Genomic DNA, 12,228 nt, shown 5'->3' on the forward strand with positions numbered 1-12,228 from the left:
CATGACAAGCTCCTCACTGATTCTTAAGGCCCTCAGGCTCTGGGGTTGCCCATTGCCTCTACTGTTCCTGGGGAACCTTCTGTTCAGTGTCTGAGCATCTGTCAGAAAGTCATGTGAATCCCTACCTCCAAGTTCTGCTTGCATTGCTAATCCTGCCTAATACCATTTTCTAAAACCCAATTCTAAACTTAGCTTCTGCCCAGATTGGTCATAGTATCCAGTGATCTGTGGCTTCTCTAAACTCTAAATCACATTGTTTCATCCCACAGAACCTGGTGCTTGATCTAAGGCTCTGCTTCTTAATTAGCTCACTAATTATTCAGTATTCAGCCCACGTCTATTTTCTCTAGAGATGCCTTTCTCCACCCCCCCCACCACCACTCTTTATTTAGGGTACCATTCTCTTGCCTGCCCAAGGGTACCATAGAATATCAGAGGTCTTTTTGTCTTCGTAAAATTAAACAGAATAATAGTAGTTGATTCACATTCTGTTAATGCTGATAAAAGAGAGCCCCTTGGGAAAGGGTCCTGTGACCATTCCTCTGCAGGTCTCAGAACCCAGTTCTAGTTTGAAGTGAGGCTGGAATGGTTTGCTGAAATGACTCACAATGGAACGACCTCACAAATTTAGGTCATCCTTGGTTTGTACTATCTTGACACTTTGCACTTCTTGGAAATTATAGTTAAATGTTTCTAAAAGCAATTATTTTATGTCTGTGTGCGAGAAGTCCTCCATAAGGACTTGGGTTGTGTGATCTGTTTAAGTAATGTATTCCTTCACCTAAACTGGAATATATTAAGTGCTTAATTAATCTTAATTTGATAAATTAAAGTGTAATCCAGTGCCCCTGGTGAATCTACAGTCTACAAGGTCCTTTCCAGTGCCCAAATTGTGTCTAGCAGAGAGCTTTATATTTTGAGGATATACACTATACTTTCCCCCCTAAATGTCCCCTGATATGAAAGAACACTATATGGAGAAAAAGAGGAAAAATGGATTAAGAAACACCATTGAGGGAGGCATGATGAGAGGGAAAGATAGATTGGCTTGTGAGAAATGAGAGTCCCCTCTGGCATGCAGAGACCCATTGACCTCACCTCATCTAGTTGATTTATCCTTTCCATCCACATAATCATAGCAGTTTCTCCATTTTTGTGATCTGTGTTTCAGAAAAAAAGTTAAAGACCTTTTATTTTTTTGTGGAGAGGCAATAGAAGAATTATTTTACTCTACCGTCATCAAAGCTATTTCAGCCTGCATGGGGATTCAACTGCCAGTTGTGACCACATGATATTTTTCTTACTCATCATCTACACATGTAGTCTATCTGTCCAATCAGAGCAAGAGCCCCACAAGTGAGATGATGCAGACTCTGGCCAGAGGTGTACACAGTGTTGTGGATGCAACTAACAAATTCACACGGACTATGGAAGTCCTATGGAGAAAAAAGGAACAGCACAGCCACTCTCTGAGAGAGAGAGAGTGCCCTGACCCTTGCCTGGACAGGTTTTTATTGCTTTCTAATAGCATACATCAAAGAAGATTTTCATTCATTATGCTCAGGTTTGCTTTAGGTGACACTTTTTCAAATAACAAAGGAAAAGATATTATTGATTACTTCTTACAGATTAACAAGAAAAAAATGTGGCAAATGCAAAGGAACGATAAGAGTGATGGGTCTGGTTACATTCCATTTTTGGAAGAATTAGCACAGACTTCAGGAAGTTACTTTAAAGATATGAAGTAAACCTTTGCAGCTTCAATTCAAGGTGAGGGAGTTTTAGTAAAAGCAAGTCTCAAAGCAGCCTAGGTATATGCAGGCTTGGTTTTGCCTGGTTTCCCATGGGAAAGCTGATCATGGGTTTGGCTCCTGTGTGCTGACTCATACCTGCTGGTTTTCCAATAGGGCTGGGTTACATTTGCCATTGCCAGGAGAACCTGTTCCCTATAGGGAGGAGCCACTCTTTTGTGTCTGCACCACTTTGCTTCCACTTACCTTCTGATCCTTAAACAGGAGCTGTATGTTCATGTAAAGTCCAATCAGTACACAGAGTTAACCATATTGTCCCCTCCATATCTAGCACATAAAAGGTGAGGTCCCTACAAGGCTCAGAAGGAATATGGGAAGCCAGAGGACAGTGGAAGAAGTAAGTAGTTCTCACTAGCCAGGAGTATCCACTCTTGGCTGCCTCTTCATTTTTTGTGATGTGTCCTTCATAAGTGCCAAAGAGCAGACCCACTGGCAAATCAGCTACCTCATTCCACACTCCAAGCCTAACCTCAGGGATGCCAGATGGCCCGATTCTCAATCCAGGGGACAGGGTGAGGGCTGAGTGGTTGGGATGCCCTTTGTTCACTGCACTGTCCTTTACAAATGTAGGGGGCCCATGTACAGCACAGCTGTCAATGAAGAAGTTCTGACACTTCTCACAATCTGGAAGTGAGAGCAACAGGGGTTAGGGAAGGTATAGTGCATGTTCCCAGACACAAAGAGCTTCAGAGGGAGTCCAACACTGACATCATTGAGACTCAATCCTGTACTCCAGGTCACTAGAGGAAGGGAATGATTTGGGGACCAAATGACTAGATGCAATTATTGTATCATAACATGCTTCTTAGTGAGAGTCACTTACAAGGGTACTCATCATCCAGGGGCTCACTGACCTCTTGGTACACACAGTCCTTTCTTTCTTGTAGGCTGGATATCTTCACATCAATCTCCTTTGTCCTGAATTCTGAGTTGGAGAAGAGAAGGTGAGTGAGGTTGGTGGGATCTGGAGTTAGTTCCCATTTTGTCAGATAACACACAATCTCCTCCATCAATCACCTGTCCTTAGCATACTCTGGTATTTTACTGTTTGTCAGGAACTGCCCTGCCTAGTTTCAGGAATTGTAACTGCCCCCCATGGCTAAGCGAGTACCCTCTGGAATGCAAGCCACAGGATACAAAGATTGTCTCTGGCAGCAAGTGCTGATTCTGCTTCTTCTCCTGCCCCCAAAGCATGGTCAATGTCCATGGCATGTACTACCCCTTAGAGAGGGGCAACCTAGGCCAGGCACGATCACTTGGGAGGCCATCATGGTAGGACTCAGGGGGCTGCAACAAGGAGGGAGTGATAGACCCTCATCCCCCCCGGCTATTGTGACACAGCCCAAGTCCCCATTTCAGTCTGGGAGAAATGCTGCCTGGCTCTAATCCACTTAAACCTAAAAGCCCATGATGGGGAAGGTGGTGCAGCCCTGTGCTGGAAAGGGAGTAAATCAGGCATAAGAAAGAATGTGTAAAAATCCTGTGAAACCTGCTTTGTTTAGAATGTTCTTATTTAAATAATAAGGGTCCAAGCAAGAAGTTTATTCCTCAAAGTTTTATGGCTCATTAGTTATCTGACCCTGACTGAGAATAAGCCCTCACAGTTCTTTGAATGATCTGTTGTTTGATCCTTACCTGTACTCTTGTGCAAACGAACCCAACGGAAGCCCCTTAAGCAGGAGACTCTTGGCCCTTCCCCTTTGAGGGATTGGCCATCTCTCCTCCCCAAGCAGATCACATCATGTCTCAGTCATGTTTACTCTCACCCATGGCACACGGGAGACTTGCAAAGAAAGTCACCCCCACAACTGTTAACTATTGATTCAGAAGACTAAGACTCCACACTAACTACAGATGACTGATTCAATTAGATTTTCCCATTACCAGGTTTAACTTGCCAACATTCAAGCATTCATAAAATATTTATTGAGTGCACATTATGTGTTAGGCATTGAATAAAGGCCTAGGCACACAACACCAATAAAGTGTGGCTGCTATTATCACAGATGGATTTATTGAACAACTTGCATGTGTCCCTTGTTTTAAACTTAATTTAGTGTTTTCAAACAATATATGAGTGATGTTTCCTTATCTTCACTTTACTCATTAGCATTCGGGAGCTCAGAGAATTTACAGTATTTGCCCAAATGTCCAGTGCTAACTTCAGTCTCAGCTTAACCCAGCTTAAATCCAGGCCTATCCAAAGTCCATCCCACATACCTAGGTGATACTTATCAGCCCTTCTTATAGGACTTGGAGGAATTGAAGTTTCCAAATTATTTTCTCTTACCCAATTTTCATCCAGTGTGCTTTCCAAAGGCACATGCTCCTCCAGGAGGGGACACTGGTTTCTGGGCATGCTCTGAGTCACTTGCAGTCATCAAATTTGCTGTTCCTGACAATTCCTTCAAACTATATTCATTGCTTAATGGCACCCTGGGCGTTTCCTTCAACATAAGAGTCACATATTAAAAGATAACATGTATTTCACTTTTACAGCTTATGTTACATTTTACATGCATTTCTTTAATACTTCAACCCTTGGAAATATCTACAGAGTGTGAATATTGGAGGGGATAGGGCCAATGTGGGTAATGAATCCAAGATTAGAACCCATGCCTTATGGCTCCTTTCTTTCAACTGTTTCTATAATATTGAGAGTGAAGGATATTCGGAAGAGAATAAAGAAATAGTTGGCAGAAACATATCTAGACAATAAATAAAATGGCAATAAAATTTTCAATACCTTGGAAAGAATATTTGTACTTAGATTAGCTGGTTCCTGCTAATTGTTTAAAGAAGACTATACCAGTAGTGATTGATGGAGGAGATTGTGTGTTATCTGTCTTCAGTTTCCTGATCTATAACTGCTGCTTTTTAATGTTATAGTGAATGTGCAATTAAATAATGTTCAATAAAGTGTTCTGCTAATTGTGTAATATAGTATAAATGTGAGATTACAGTCCTGCTATCAATTTATCCCTCAGCTCTCTCCATATTTCAATCTTACAGAAGTTACCTTCAGCATTCATTGATCATCTTCTAGTTTAATTTGTAATGGTGAAATCATTCATTCGGCAAACATTCAGGGGCCCTCAGGGGCCCCTAGACCTCTGAGAAGTCTCAGGTATGGACCAGGATTTCATAGAGCTCACAACACAGAAGTAGGCAGGTTGAACAAATGATTCTAAACAGGATGAGAGTGGCCTCATTAGAACTCAGAGAAAGAAGCTGGTACTTTTACCCTATAAGAAAGGGCATTTAAAATCAGTTCCATCCAGATGGATGGATTTCTGTTGGAGTGAGTAACCTATATGAAGTCCTTAAGTCATTTTATCGTTTGTTGTTCCTCCATCATCAAACCTGAAGCTCTTCAGGGGTAGGAGATGCTTTCTTTGATTAGAGCGGGAGGATCTGATCCTAGGAATTTTATGTTCTTCACCTGGGGCCATCCACCGTACCAACTGCCTACATATCATACACTTGTCTTACTCAGAGGGTCTTAGTGCATCTCTTACTTCAGCACAGCAGAGAAGAACTTTGCTTGAAATTGTCAGTCAGACGAATGATGTAATGACATATGGATAAGACCATGTAAACTTTAGAAGACTGTGTAAGTTTTATTTTCTAATTTTTAAAAAAGATTTTGTTTATTTTTTGAGAGGGGAAGGAAAGGAGAAGGAGAGGAAGAAAAGCATCATTGTGAGAGAGAAACATTGATCAGTCACATCTCACACACACTGATACAGGTTGCAGCCGGGGGGGGGGGTGCAAAAAAAAAAGATTTGAAATGGTGTCCAGAACTCAAAGTGTATAGGAATATTGCAGAGACATAGAAGATGTCCTTTCCCACCCACCCCAGGTGTCAGTTGGGGGAAGGGACAAGTGGAGCAGGGCCATTGAGAGTTGTTTTGCATAGTAACAGTTTTGCAGCTGACCTCTGGAATGGTCATTTAACATATCTATAACCTTTAACTGGTTTCATAGATATGTTAAATAGCTGTGACCAAATTTTGAGCCAAGGAGAAGTGAGTGGCTTGGTAACCAGGATGTAACTGGGGCTGATCATCTGAGACAGTGCCTGCATGAGAGCTATGTGGCTTTAGCAGAGTGAGGACCCCCTCTTGGCCAGGTGAGGGGGAGAGCCACACTATTTAGGAAGATTTAGACCCCTGTAGCCACTAGGAGAGAGAGCCATGTGGTTTCAACAGAGTTAAGACCTCCTCTTGCCCAAGTGAAAAGGGAAAACCACGCAGCTTTGCCAGAATGGAGATCCCTGCAGCCAGGTGAAGAAGAAAGATGCATTTTTGATGGAGTGTGACTTTGGTAGAAGAGGCCCACTCAATTTTGAGGCGCTCCCTTTAGCCAAATGGCCTGGAAAGCAGGAGAGACTTTGACTGGAACTTGGTACAAAGAACTCTTGCCAGTAGAAGGCGCTGCATGACTTTGGATTAATTGGAGATCCTGCCTGGACAAGTGACACAGCTCACAGTGCCAGCAACCTGAAAAACGGACATGTGCTCTTTTCCTGATTTACAGTACCCAGAGTTGGGACAGCAGGGGAAGGGGGCACTGTGTATAGGTGTATACCCTAAAGGACTTTGATATTTTAATGAAGGTGTTAGGCCTGAATAGCATTAAATAAACATTTTGTTTCCTTTTCACAAATCTCTGGCATTGAGAGATGTCTTTCCAATTGGCGACAGACAATTGAGCCCAGTAGGTATCAATATACTGTCCTTGGGAGGGGCCCCTGTTTTCTGTAGCAGTTTTTGGCACCCCTTGGTGGGCCAAATACTGCCCACCCCCCTTGGACCTGTTGTTTGGTAACACTACCACTGATATTGTGATCGCAGACATATAGTCAAACATTTCTATATCTCTAAAAACTCACTTTCCTCATAGTAAATGGTGACAGTTATAGTACCTACCTCATCAGGTGGTTGTAATACGTGAGTTTATTCATATAGAATTCTTAAAGTCTGAAACGTTGTAAAAATAAAACAACTAGTAGTTGCTATTGTTGCTGTAGTTATTAACTATTAAGAGGATGATGAGATTTGGCTGGTACGGCTCAGTGGATTGAACATTGGCCAGCAGACTGAAAAGTCACCAGTTCCATTCCCTATTAGGACACATGCCTGGGTTGCAGACCAGGTCCCCCAGTTGGGGGCATGAGAGAGGCAACCTATTTATGTTTCTCTTGCATATGTATCTCTCTTTCTCCCTCCTTTCCCCTCTCTAAATGAATCAATAAATAAAATCTTTTAAAAAGGATGATAATGTCAGAAAATGTGTTGAAGAGACCAGGGAAGGAATGTGGCAGTTCCTAGGATACTTTCTGCATTTTCCTACTCTTACCTGCATTTCTATCCATGAGGAAAATTTTCTTGTCAACAGGATTTGGAAAATACTCACCTTCTGCTGTTTACTCTGTTCCCCTTTAAAGGCCACCCAAGAAGGTTTGACTGGAAGGTGATGACAAATTACTGTTTTGGTTGGTAAATGTTTCCAAAATGTAGAGATTCTCATTAGGGACACAATTCTGAATGACAGTAGTTGAAGAACAATCCAGGAATGATTAGAAAGTGTACTCTGAGGTATCATTAAGGTCTATGCTTCTATTGGGGTCATCAACTGATTTCATTAGAATGATTTAAAAATAGACAAAGTGGCATCTATGCTTCATCCTAGGTTCATAAAGCATCTATTACATTTATTAAAAAATAAATTGGCCTCTCCTGACAAAAATTTAATAAAAGTAACTGCAGAGAAATTCCGTGTCTTTAACATAACCCTTCCTCATTCCTGTTTTCTTCATTCAAACTGGCTTTGTCTGGACTAACAGCACTATAACCACCTTGCCTCCTTTCTCTGGAATCCTCCCACCTATGCACATATTGGCCATCCACATCCTTCTTTAATCATTAGACTCTGGCCAGCATCAACAGTCTGTTGACCACAGAAACAAAATTCCAGTCAAGTTAAATATCACATCTTGACTTCAGCTGTGTTTCAACCCCAGACCCATGAAAGTAGACTGACCTTACCAACTGAGCACTCATGATACTAGACAGAATGACATCATGGCCTACAACAGGAAATGATACAGTGACCAACCACTTCCTACGCTGACCCCCCCCCAACTCCCTTAATCACCATGGTTAATAGTTTCCCATCTGTCTCCATGCAGGCCACCAGGCAGCCAGGTGTTGGAACACTACTCACCTGCTGGAACTTTTCCTCTCTTGCGATGACAACTATTCTGAATTAGTTCTTATTCACCTTTATATCCTTATACATTGACTGATTATTAATGTATCTATAAATATATATGATTATGTTCCACACTTGAAAGTTTACAGAAATAGCCCCTCAAAGTATGATATACTGTTGTACATCTTGCTTGTTCGCTGGACAAGCAAACCCTGTTCCCTGGTTAACTCTTGAAGCCTGACCTAAGCCAGGTCCATGTCAGGAGGGCAGCTCTGGTTCCTCCTGCCCCTCACCTTGCTGCCTTTGGAGTCCATTCTTCATCAGAAGTCCTCAGGGCCCTCCTCCTGGAGCTTTGGTGGCCTGCCTGCAGTGACACATGAAAGCTGGTCGAGGGGCCCTGAGACCTGAAAAGAGACAAAACCTTTGTCCTGAAAGCAAGGAACTTGAAGGAGAAGCAAGCACCACGAAGCCGTGTGACTGGCTCCAACTCGACGGGAGGGTAGAACAAGTGGCTGTGAGCTCTGCACTGTCAGCACCAGCCCTGCTCTGACTCAAAGGAGCAAATTCCCTGCAATCAGTGTCCGTACAGGAGGGAGCTGCAGGCAGGTGGAGCCGCCTGAGCCAGAGCTAGCCTAGTAGCCTGTCAGGTTTACCAGGCTCCTCTGGCCCAGCACCTGCATGCTACCTAGGCTGATGAACACGCCAAAGTTCCTCTTCACTTTCCAGTACTGGCCTTTCTCCCAGTCTCCCATCACTGCCCTCTTCTCTTTAGAGAAGTAGAGAGAAACGCCTTTCAAAGTTCTTTTGGCCTGGAGAGGAGAGTGGATAACACCAGTAACTCAGTGATGAGAGTGAGAACAGGAGCAGGCTTTCCCCTGCCCTGGGTGCAGGGAGCAGGCTGGGGCCTCAGTAGTCTCTGTGCCACAAGGACTGTGCCCCGTGTGTTTCAGTCGCGTCCCGGTTCCCCAGCAGCTGTTCCAATGGGGTGCGTCTTGGGGACCTGCTCACACTCTGGCCCTTCTCTCAGTTCCCTGACCCGGCCTTGCCAAGCAGAGTCCCGTCTCTCCAACCAGCGAGTGCTCTGCACTCCCACATCGAGGATCACTCCTGAGTGCTGGGCTTCTGTGGAGCTCTATCCCCAGACCTGTCCCCATGCTTCCCACTGACCCCACAGCTCACCTGAGGCTTCTGCCCTGTTCGCCCTGCTTCTCCCTAAGGACTCTCCTGCGGACACCCGTTGGGGTTCATGGTGTCCCAGCCCCGAGTCCGAGGCACCTGTGGAAGGAGAAGGCACTGAGAAGGCCTAACGCCATTCTCCCTCTTGGCAGGGCACGCAGAGAGGGAGATGCGGGGCCCAGCAAGGACCAGGGGCTGGATGGGACGGGGCCACATCACCTGCAGACCCAACCAAGGGGGGAGGCAGCTTGTTCCCGCCCTTTCCTCCGTGCTGCCTCAGCGCAGGCTCCAGAGGCCACTGCGCCAGCGCCTGCGGTGTGTGTGGGGGTGGGCGGGGGGGGGGGGGCGGGCATCGGCAAGCAGTCCTGTGCCTGTGACAGGAAACACGGTTTTCTCAGGGAAAGGCTCCGAGTTGCACCTGGGGCTCTGGAGAAACCTGCATGTTACGCAGGCGCAGGCTCCAGTAGACCGCCATCTCTCAGGCTGAGAGGCTTAGGGTCCCTCAGGACTCGATCCTGCTTCTTCTGTGTGAGGACACTTAGAATGCCTGGGTGAGAGGGTCAGACTTCTGAGGCTGAGGAGATTTTGGGGCATCTCATGGAGCGGCTTCAGGTTCCCCACCGTTGAGTTAGTTTCCAGGAAGGGGTCAGTCAGGGTCTCTGAGTTTGGGGAAATTTGGTCTTTCTGGGTGAACTGCAGGTACGTTCCCCTGAGCTGAGGAGAGCTGAGGTTTTCAGGCTGTTTGGGGGGTCTAAGCATTGGGGGTTACGAGGCGTGGGGGGTCCTCTGGGTCTCGTACTTAGCCCCCTCGAGGCTGAAAAGATTAGGGGCCCCTCAGGATGATGGCATCTGGGCTGGACTTTGAGGGTTTCACACTAGGCATTCCACATAGCAAGGCTCCCCACTTACCGGTCAGTCTCCTGGGGTCCCTGAAGTGCTGCCCACCTCCACGGAGGGTTCTTTCAGAACCCCTGGGCTTCCTGCCCTCGGGAGGTGTGAGGGCTCCAGGGGCCGAAGTTCCTGCTGGATAGCCATGCCAGGCCCAAGCAGCCAATCAGTGCTGCAATCCCAGGGCCTTGCCCGCCAATGGGCTGTCAAAGAAGCTGAAAGGGCAGAGCCAGCCTGCTTATTCTTGTGTTCTGGACTGGCCGGGGGATTGGCTGCTCTGGGCATGGCCAGCGCCTCACTCGCAGCCTACAGCCAGGACTGTGACAGCTTGGCTGTTTCCATGGCTTGTTTTCCTGCAACTGATGAGGGACCCACCCCAAAGGAGCTGGGAGCTAGGAGCTTCGGCTGGTCTATAGGTTGGCCGTGGTCCTTCTGCTGCTTGACAAAGTGTCTTTGTTCCTCCAGACTATAATCAGGATCCCCAACTTTCATCTAGGCCCCTCTGTGCCCTCCCTTATCAAACCCACTTTCAGTAAGAGTAGCATAACCAATGAGGACCTGGTCAAGACTGCATTGCATTCAGGGGAAACTGTTAAGTCAATAAATTCTGACCACACAATTTGTAGACACAATGTAAGTTCCAGAGGATTCAAACATTTAAATGAAACAAATAATAAGTATACTGGAAAAAACACTGGAAGAATTTTACATCTTAGAGAAGTGGCATTATGAATAATAGATATGTTTAAGTAACTCAGGTATGAAAAGATTTTAGAAAAAGGAAGATGAGACAAAACCAAACAAAACTAAATAAATTTAAAGCATAATGAGAAAACCTACAAGCATTTTGCATAAAAAATAAGATATATTTGATGACGGGGGTCTACACAGCAGGGACAGTATAGCTGCTACTGGTTTTTACGGGATAAAGTGGGAAGCGTGTCTCTGGTCCTTACCTTGTTTTCAGCACGTAAATATAACTTGATTATGGACTTGATTATGGTTTGTTCCTACTGTGAAATATTATAGAACATTAAAAATGGGTGAGGATATATGATATTTCATTAAAGAAATAAAGCCTATAAGGGGGTTCTAATGGATTTTAACAGAGAATAATTTCTAAGTAATGTTTTTATGTGAGAAAAGTATCATGCGAAACAAATTGTATTTTTAAAAAAGCAGAAGACATGTGCTGAAAGAAGATGCAGGGACTACTCACACGGATCAGGGTCTGAGCAACGTGCAGAGGAAAACTCCCTTTTTCTTCACGTCATTTGGAATGTTGTGTCATTTCTTTTCTTCTTTATGTAAAATAAACCTATCTATAAATATTTTTGTAGATAAAAGAATGGATGAGATGTAGTTGGTTATATATGTATGCATTTAAAAGTGACTCAACAAAAATTCTGCACACCCTCATTAAATCCAGTGTCCTGTGCTGCCTTCCTTATCCTAATAGCACCTTGACCACCCAAAGTGTCCAATTTGCATCCAAAGCTCTATTCCAGCAAGAACATTTTCATAGTTCAAAATATACTGTGTCACACAGTCACTGTTTGAGAGATAAAAAACATTTATTATCAAAACAATGAATTTTATATTTAAGTATGGTATCTAAAGTCATTTGTAGAAAGCCTATTAAGAATATTACAAGCCCTGACTAGAGTGGTTCAGCTTCTGTGTCTGGCATATGGCAACTAGGGTTCATTGTCCAGCTCCAATTCTGGAGTCTGGCTGTGGGGTCTTGGTTACAGATATGGGTCCTGTCTCTGAGGTCTGTGGCCTGAGTTTGAAACTATCTGGCTATGTGTCTTGGATCTGGGGTCTCTTTGGGTGTGGCTTTGTGTCCTGGGTTTGTGTGTGGGGTCCATGTGCATTTCTATAAATTTATTGCTATAATTCATTGGCTATAATTCATTGCCAAGAGGAATCCCAAAGTTGGGATGTGTTGAAGAAGGAAACTTTAGTGCATGTACTTCAATTTTAATACAGAATGGCTGTGAGTAGAGAAGGGTTGTTAAGAAGCTCACGGTGATCGGGGAAGATGGCGACGGAGTAGGACAAAGGATTTTGCTTCTCTCCACACGCCGGAGAAGGACCTGGCTGATCTGCGGAAGAGCACAGCAGATGCTAAACT

At 44.5% G+C, this 12,228-nt stretch overlaps 1 long non-coding RNA gene across 1 annotated transcript; it reads right to left on the bottom strand.

Moving 5' to 3' along the window:
- Positions 1-4,115: 4,115 nt before the first annotated feature.
- Positions 4,116-10,176, bottom strand: LOC119002560 (uncharacterized). Its single transcript, XR_005069788.1, has 4 exons — positions 10,113-10,176; positions 8,321-8,431; positions 7,230-7,279; positions 4,116-4,258 (listed from the first exon to the last, which is right to left on the bottom strand). It is a non-coding gene; the product is annotated as an uncharacterized LOC119002560 (long non-coding RNA).
- Positions 10,177-12,228: the final 2,052 nt, after the last annotated feature.

This window comes from Sturnira hondurensis, unplaced genomic scaffold (genome assembly GCF_014824575.4).
Source record: "Sturnira hondurensis isolate 20B ecotype Veracruz unplaced genomic scaffold, ASM1482457v3 Scaffold0000236, whole genome shotgun sequence".
NCBI lineage: Eukaryota > Metazoa > Chordata > Mammalia > Chiroptera > Phyllostomidae > Sturnira > Sturnira hondurensis.